Raw genomic sequence first — 10,134 nt, 5'->3', positions numbered from 1 at the left:
TAAGATTATTGACATTTTATACAATAGCTATTGACATAGCTATAATAACAAACTGTATGATTGTTGAATAGTTGTTGACATAATTTTATTCACATAGTGTATGCTTGTTTGAATAGCTATTAGGATGGCTGTAGAAAACATATGTATATGCATGGTTGTAGTAGTAAGTCAATAGCTATTGACATAGCTATAATAACAGACTGTATGATTGTTGAATAGTTGTTGACATAATTTTATTGACATAGTGCATGCTTGTTTGAATAGCTGTTGACATAATTTTATTCACATAGTGTATGCTTGTTTGAATAGCTATTAGGATGGTTGTAGAAAACATATGTATGGTTGTAGTAGTAAGTCAATAGCTATTGACATAGCTATAATAACAGACTGTATGATTGTTGAATAGCTGTTGACATAATTTTATTGACATAGTGTATGCTTGTTTGAATAGCTGTTAGGATGGCTGTAGAAAACATATGTATGGTTATAGTAGTAAGTCAATAGCTATTACTTTGATTTTATTGTTTTAAAACATATGTGGATTTGTTTTCTTATGAATTCAACTTCTGATGAATTTTTTGTTGATTAGCAATTGAAGAAGCGCAAGCTAATTAGACAGACGTGTTCAAGGCATCAACATGCAGCAAGCCATCTTGATATATTAATGTTCAAGGCATCTTGTGTTCTTAACTCTCTATCAGCTTCAACTGTCACCACATGCAGCAAGCCATGCTACATGTGATTCAGTTCAATTAATGATTAAGTTCATCCTCATCATCATAATCTATATTTCTACGTTTCAGTAACTACATTTCACAAGGGAGTAGAGAGTGGTTGGGAGAGTGGTTGGATGTTGCTAGCTCGACGTGGCTACTTTGCGCACTTCTCCTTGCAGCGATTGCAGTTATTAGCTTCAGTGAACTTCCCCAACAAGGTTCGTTTTAACTCGTTGCTTCATTTTTGTTAACTGTTTTAGTAAACTAGGGCAGCTGTTTGAGTTATATGTAAAAATATTTGAATTGCATTAGACGTTAAATCCTTGGTAGAAGTTTATGTATTGATGAATTTTTGTGATGATAAAAAAAATCTAGCTGATGTTAGTTTTTGCATATTAGGATAAAAGCTAAGAAATCTAACAGGTTGTGCCTCTTGGCTTGCTGCAGGAAATTCGTAAAATTCATGAACATTTCACAGTCACTACATGCTTTCAAATTTGGACATTTCTTTGATGAAGTAAGTACATCATTTTATTTACATATGTTTCTCTGAGTTGACATTAGATTACTCCTACAATTTAGATACTACCATTGTAGAAATAATTTACAAGCAGTATGCAGAAGAAAGAAACAGAGAAAATATCCCTACATCGCCAGTTTCTGATCCTAAAGGGGTGAGCCAAATCTTGTCTTTTGTTATTTAGAATTAATTCAAATTAATTTGATATTAATTATAAATTACTAATTCAATAGGCTGCTAAAGAAGAAGAAGTAGAAGGAACAAAAGAGGACACAGTGGGTGATGACAATAATGAATCAGCCTCTGCAGGCCCAATGGATGACACACAGGTTGAAACGAACAAAGAAAAACAACAGGAGAAAGGGAAAGATAAAGAAGAGAATATTGTTAAAATAACTAAAACTAAGATTAAATAGCATATTGTTTTTATAAAATGACTGAATTGTTGTTGACGTGGCTTGAAAGTGTAGTTGACATTTGGTTATAATTGTTGTTGACATGATTTGTACGTGTTGTTGACATGACTTATAATTGTTGTTGACATGGTTTCTATGTGTAGTTGACATGGCTTATAATTGTTGTTGACATGACTTATAATTGTTGTTGACATGGTTCTATGTGTAGTTGACATGGCTTATAATTGTTGTTAACATGATGTAACATAGTTGACATGGCTTGTACGTGTAGTTGACACGATATGTACCGTAGTTGACATGACTTGTATGTGCCGTTGACACGATATGCACCATAGTTGACATGATTTTTAATTGTAACTAACCTTAAAAACATGAATTATAATTGAGCATAATTAAATTATATGTTTAAGTAATCTTAAATTATATGACTATATCCATGTGTAAGTAATCTTAAATTATATAGTTGGATGGGTTTTAAAACTATTATTGTGGATTCTGAATTTTGAACTTAGTAGTTATATCAAATGTTAATCAGTTCAACAAATTGTATTGAAATGTCAACAACCTATAACCAAATGTCAACAACTTGTATAAAGTGTCAACAACTCTGAAAACAAATATTATAATTAATAAAGAAAATTATAAGATAGATGTCATTAGAGTGCAAAATCAAATATCAACAACTAATAAGATAATGTCAATAACTTTTAGTATATGTTAACAACTAAAAAACAACCCTGATTGTTATTGACATGGCTTGTACGTGTAGATGACATGACTTATAATTGTTGTTGACATGGTTTCTATATATAGTTGACATGGCTTGTACGTGTAGTTGACATAGTGTGTAACATAGTTGACATGGTTTGTACGTGTAGTTGACACGATATGTACCGTAGTTGACATGACTTGTATGTACCATTGACACGATATGCACCATAGTTGACATAATTATATTAGTTGTTGACATGACTAGTATATATAGTTGACATGATTTTTAATTGTAATTAACCTTAAAAACATGAATTGTAATTGTAATTACCCCTCCAGGCAGGACTGGGGCAGCCTGGACGCCCTCATCAGCGAGTAGCACGGAGGCAAGTCTGACTCCAACTTGTATTGAAATGTCAATAACTTATAACCAAATGTCAACAACTTGTATAAAGTGTGTACAACTCAGAAAACAAATCTTAAAATTAAAAAACAAAATCATACAATAGATGTCAATAGAGAGCAAAATCAAATATCAACAACGGGTCTTGTTAGGTTGAGATTTTTTAGCTTAATTGAGAATTGAGATGCATTTTCAGCCACTCATTCACAATTTTCGCGCAATGTCAACTACTCAAACATTATGTCAACTAGGGGGCATAATTGTCATTTTCGCGATGTCAACTACGGAGACATTATGTCAACTACGATGTCAATAGCGAACATTATTTATGTCAACTATGATGTCAACAACACACGTTATTTATGGGAACCACGATGTCAACAACAGACGTTATTTATGTCAACTATTATTTCAACAACAACATTTTACAAATAATTAATGTCAACAATGAATATTTTCATGTCAACGACCTATATTATTTATGTCAACAACAACGTTTTACGTATAATTATGTCAACAACAACGTTTTACATATAATTCATATCAACAACAATGTTTTACATATAATTCATGTCGTTGAAGCCGGATTTGACTGCAGAACAATACGGCAACGATCCAAGGGCCTTTGCTGCGAAGTCCACTATACGCTCCCTCACAACTGCTTTAGACTTGTTAAATGTCACCTTCCCATAAAATAGTTCCTGTTTTAATTTTCAATCAATCAATCAATCTTAAGTGCAGTTAGCATGTTATGCAGCATTGCAATCTTCAACTAAGTAATTCGAGCTTTATACTATACAACCGCGCTTGAAAAAAAAGAACCACACACAAGATTTCATGAATTATAAGATCAAGAACTGATGTAGGAGATTCACAATGTACCTGATGGTGGAAAAAGGCTTCCAATACATGGAATGTTGATGATGAGTTGATCTTATTAGCTATATGCAGAGCCTTAGAAGTTGCAAATGAATTATCATGGTAACTGCAATCCAATCAGATTCATCTCTCAAATTATGCAAATTGCATAAGCAAGCAATCATAAATTGGAATAACAAATCCTACAACATAATGGGAAAATATGTAAACAAACTGAAACAGATAATGTCAACTAGCATATCTTAATTGACCCACACCAGCACCAACATCTCAGACATCATATCATGGACTCTCAACCCTATCCATAACACCTTCCTCCACCAACAAACACCACAACAGAGGCTGTTCAGACATGGGAGGTTGCATTTTGCATACAACTATTTTGTATTATCAACAAAATGTCAACAAAGAGTATAGCTACATAGAATATTTAACAGGTAACATACATCAGACATCCTATCATGGACTCTCAACACTATCCATAACCCCTTCCTCCACCAACAAACACCACAACAGGGGCTGTTCAGACATGGGAGGGTTCATTTTGCATAAAACTATTTTGTATATCAACAAAATGTTAACAAAGAGTATAGCTACATAGAATATTTAACAGACAACATACATCATGCCAACAGATTTGCATTTATGAATTATAAGATCAAGAACTGATGTAGGAGATTCACAATGTACCTGATGGTGGAAAAAGGCTTCCAATACATGGAATGTTGATGATGAGTTGATCTTATTAGCTATATGCAGAGCCTTAGAAGTTGCAAATGAATTATCATGGTAACTGCAATCCAATCAGATTCATCTCTCAAATTATGCAAATTGCATAAGCAAGCGATCATAAATTGGAACCACACACAAGATTTCATGGGGAGGGTTCATTTTGCATAAACCTATTTTGTATATCAACAAAATGTCAACAAAGAGTATAGCTACATAGAATATTTAACAGACAACATACATCATGCCAACAGATTTGCATTTATGTCAACAGAACATCAATTTAAATATCAACAGTGCAGTTATGTCAACAGAGTATAATTCACCAACATAACACAAAAAAATCATGTTGATGAAACAGAATATCAACAAAGACTATAGCTACAGAGTATAATTCACCAACATAACACAAAATTTGACAGGTAACATACATCATGTCAACAGATTTGCATTTATGTCAACAGAGTATAATTCACCAACACAACACAAAAAAATCATGTTAATGAAAATCAAACCAAATTACCTCCACCATTCGTCGACGTCGACTCGGAATAAGATGAAGAATCCATCAGATAACACTTAGGTGTTGATTATGAAGTGAAATCGAAGCTAAAGATGAAAAAGCAAAAAAATAAAAATTGATTAGGAAGAAATTTGACTGGGCATCAATAAATAAAACATAAAAACAGAATCAAAGTAGATAAAATCGACCTAAAAACTTCAGATTCAACACCGAAATCCGTCGATTTGTCTTCTGTTTTTTGAAAATTGATATCCTGAGGAATCGTCGAATCAGGTATCGTTGAAATCGTTGAAATCGTCTGTGTTCTAGTTTTTGAGTCAAGTGAATCAGAAATCGTTTCAATCAATTGAATCAGAGATCTCACGAAATCGCATTTCTCACCAAAATCACAATTGAAAGCTGAAGAACTTCAAAATCGGTAAAATCGACCGAAAAAGTTCAAAATCAACAGAGAAATCCGTCGAACTGGTCGTCTGTTTTTTGAAATTGTATCACAAATCAGATATCGTTGAAATCGTCTGAGTCTAATTTTCGAATCAATTGAATCATAAATCGTTAAAATAGATTCAATCAGTGATCTGATGGAAATCGCAAAATCTCATAAGAATCGCCAATCTCACGGTAATATGCTGAAGAACCCTAGATTAAAATGCGAAAAGACAGTTTTACCCTTTCATATTAAATTAATCTAAAAATATTTATTGTGTGGCAAAATCTGGACCACTCATTTAATAAAAATGAGTGGCTGATATTGCATCTCATTTCTCAATTAGCCTAAATAATCTCAATTGATCACAATCTCAATTGCATCTGGACCACAATATATATATATATATATATGGTCTTGTTAGGTTGGGATTTTTTAGCTTAATTGAGAATTGAGATGCATTTTCAGCCACTCATCCACTAGATTTTCGAAATGTCAACAAGTATGTTATGTCAACTCGGGGGTATTATCGTCAATAGCCTGCACATCAAATGTCAACAACTTTATTCAATAAATACTTTTTTAAAATTTTTTTATTTTTTTTAAATTTTTTTTAAATTTTTTTTAAATTTTTTTTAAAAATTTTTAAATTATATTTTTGTCAACTACATATACAATTCATGCCAACTACACACATATAATGTTAACTACATATACAATTCATGTAAACTACACATCAAATGTCAACAACTATATTCAATAAATACTTATTGACATGAATTGTACACATAGTTGACATTATATGTGTGTAGTTGACATGGATTGATATATAGTTAACATTATATGTATGTGGTTGACATGGATTGCACACATAGTTAACATTTTATGTGTGTAGTTGACATGAATTGTATATGTGGTTGAAAAATTAAAAAAAAAAATTAAATTTTTTTTATAAAAAATTAAAAAAAAATTAAAAAGTTAAAAAAAAATAAAATTAAAAATTTAAAAAATAAAGCAAAAAAAATAAAATTAAAAATAAAAAAAATTATTGAATAAAATGTACCATGATATTACCATTCTGATCTTTCATAATTAATTAATCTAAAAATATTTTCCATGTGGCAAATTCTGGACCACTCATTTAATAAAAATGAGTGGCTGAAAATGAATCTCAATTCTCAATTAGACTAAAAGTTCTCAATTGATCACAACCCTATATATATATATATATATATATATATATATATATATATATATATATGATCAATTGAGATTTTTTAGACTAATTGAGAAATGAGATGCAATATCAGCCACTCATTTTTATTAAATGAGTGGTCCAGATTTTGCCACATAAAAAATATTTTTAGATTAATTTATTATGAAAGGGTATAATAGTCATTTTGTGTTTTAATTAGGTTCTTCATCTTCACCAAAAACCCCAATCCCTCTCCCCGCCACCCTCCACCATCTCCGCCATTGAAGCCCTAAAATCCAGGAACGGATCCCTCGAATTCATCGCCACCACCAACGCTACGCCGCCGCCGTGCTCTGATTCTCAACCTGCGCTGCCTGATTCTGCCTCCGCCAGCGCGGAATTCGTCGCGCCGGGCTCAAAGAAGAGGCGCTCCGATCTCAGCCCGCTGACCACGACGGTTTCCCTAGCTCGTCGTTTGACGCCTCAAGCAGATAGCCTAGATCCGGCCGCGATTCGCCGGAATCCGACGCCAATTCGACGATTCCTTCCTCAACCCCTCCGGATTTGCCGCAATCCGACGATTTCCTTCCTCAGCCGCTCCGGATCTGTGACCGGAAGCGGGAGATGCAGTGATTTCCTCCTCGCTGAAGGAGATTCTGTCGTCGCGGAAGGAGATTCTCCAGTACCTGTCGTCTTTGTTCATGCTGTACAATCTTCCTTCTTTGTAGATGGATGAGGTCGGAGAGGGGAAATCGCGCAGTGTAGAATTATGATTCTTGGCGTTTTTGGATGAAATTCGTTTCAACTTGGAGATGACGCGAGTGAACAGATTTTCTGTTTGTGGATGTATGATCTCGATGCATACGTTTCGCAATTTCATTCACTATTGATTTTGGTAAACAAAGGCCTATTGATAATTGATGTATGTATACAATTGCAAACGAGCAAACTGATTAAGTAGAAGCGCTTTCTGCTGGTTTTAATCGATGCTTTTTTTTTTGTTGGTGTTTTTTAGTGGTTAGTTTGGATTAGAGGTTGAATGTTTGTGTAAATTTTCTTAATCTATATATTGGGGTGATTTTTTATTATTTTCGTTGTTGAAATGAATTATATGTAAAACGTTGTTGTTGACATGAATTATATGTAAAACGTTGTTGTTGACATAAATAATATAGGTTGTTGACATGAAAATATTTGTTGTTGACATTAATTATTTGTAAAATGTTGTTGTTGACATAATAGTTGACATAAATAACGTTTGTTGTTGACATCGTGTTGCCATAAATAACGTTTGTTATTGACATAAATATTCGCTGTTGACATCGTAGTTGACATAATGTCTCAATAGTTGACATCGCGAAAATGACAATTATGCCCCCTAGTTGACATAATGTCTGAGTAGTTGACATAGCGCGAAAATTATGAATGAGTGGCTGAGATTGCATCTCAATTCTCAATTAGGTCCAAAAATCTCAACCTAACAAGACCCTATATATATATATATATAGGGGCATGGGGGAGTGATCAATTGCTAACTCATCATTTAATTGCTAACTACAACTAATTTAAGGCCATAGGATTTTAGAAAACGTGTGGTCTACAATTTGCCACGTGTAATTTTCATTTTTATTAATAAAATAAAAAAAGATAAAAAAAAAACGCCAAATTAGGATTTTAGATGAAAATGTCAATATAGTGTTCGGAAATATCAACACAATGCTTTGAGAATGTCAACACGATGCTTTAAGAATGTTAACCCATTGCTTATATTGTCATTCTACATGTATTATATTGACATAATTTACATAGTATGTTGACATTTCTGCTTTACGAAAAAATTGAAAAATTTTCGAATTTTTTTCAAATTTTGACGTCGGAACATATGCATATGTGATATCGTTGGAATCCTTATAAAATTATCTTTAATTTGATATATGTTATATGAATTTAAAGTTTTGGGATTTCTTTTAAAAGTTAGTTATAACTAAACATGTAGTTAATTGACATTAATACCCCTATTGATATTTTATGGAATTAATCATATGGCTTTATTGACGTTTTTTGTTGATCGTATTGATATTTCTTGGTTGATGATCTAGGCCCTTAATTTGAATATCTAATGGCTATTATTTAGTTGTAGTTAGCAATTAGGTATTGAGTTAGCATTATAACACTCCCCTAGGGGCATGTTAGGGTGCCACCACCCCTTAAAATAACACCATACCACCATTCCTAGCCAATCATTTGTACACATGGACGAATAATAAGCTGCCACGTGGCAAAAAAAAATTAAAATAAATCAAAAAGACGGCCAGCAATTTGCTTTGTCTTTATCCAGCAATTTTTCTTGTCCAAGCAATATCCGACACATTATACAAAGCAATTTATAGATTGTTGTGTAGTGTTTGTAATATTGTGTGTAACGTTTATAATATTGTTGTATAAATGGTGTCACGGTGTCACTTTAAGAGGGGTTGTCATTTTAACACAAACCTATATATATATAGGATTGTGTTAAAATGACAACACATCTTAAAGTAACACTATACCACCATTCCTAGCCAATCATTTGTACATGTGGACGAATAATAAGCTGCCATGTGGCAATCATAAAAATTGCTCAAGGGTAAATTTTCACGGACTGCAATATCCAATACACTAGATCGCAATTTTTCCATCGCAATATCCATATCACGCCGGACTGCAATTTATAGATTGCAGTCTAGTGTATTGGATATTGCACGTCTATCGTTTATAATATTGCGTCTAGCGTGGTGTCACAAATGTCATTTTAAGAGTGTTGTTATTTTAACGCACCCCTATATATATATAAGGTAGTGATAAAATGCAAACTTATATATTGTACAAACTCAAAACTCCTCAACACAGCTTCAATACAGTTTCAATACAATATCAACACAGTGTAAAATTTCAAGATATTAATGTCAACAAAGCATCAACACAATATCAACACAACATCAATCATTAACTACCGTTGAAATTCTGTTGACATTTTCATGTTGATGTTTTTTTGTGATCTGTTGACATTTTTCAATGGTTCAGATCATAGTTTTGAGTTTGTACAATATTTAGAGTTTTCATTTGATCACATCCCTATATATATATATATAATAAAGTGTAATCGCGTTCCACGTTAATATTTTTCTTTAGTAATCGAAGTTTGTAATGTTTGTTGGCACTAAGAATTTAGAGGGGAAGAAGAATGGACGAATTATGTGTGGTGAAAGAAGTCGCAATATTCGCAATGAAAACAACGTTGGCTAGGAGGCAATATACAAGGGAAGCATAACAGAGAGGAAAGGTTTTAGGAATTCACAATAATGCCACATGTTATTAATTAAAATGCTTAAAATAATCGTGTAGGGTGTTTTAGGAATTCACAATAGAGTTAGTTATGGAAACTTGCTTGATTTTCTCTCCACAATATATTGCATCGGTTTTTTTTCATGGAATTAGCCGAATCTTTCTGTATCAATACATCACAGAGGCGTTAATCCGGAGAAATTCGTGAATAAGAAGAATAGAAAAACTTGCAGCCTTTGTGATTTTTCTTCTTATTCTCCAACAATGGAAGAAGGTAATTTAAGGACTTCA

This window comes from Salvia hispanica, chromosome 6 (genome assembly GCF_023119035.1).
Source record: "Salvia hispanica cultivar TCC Black 2014 chromosome 6, UniMelb_Shisp_WGS_1.0, whole genome shotgun sequence".
NCBI lineage: Eukaryota > Viridiplantae > Streptophyta > Magnoliopsida > Lamiales > Lamiaceae > Salvia > Salvia hispanica.
The sequence above is the reverse complement of the archived record's forward strand: the minus strand, read 5'-3'. Positions refer to the sequence as shown.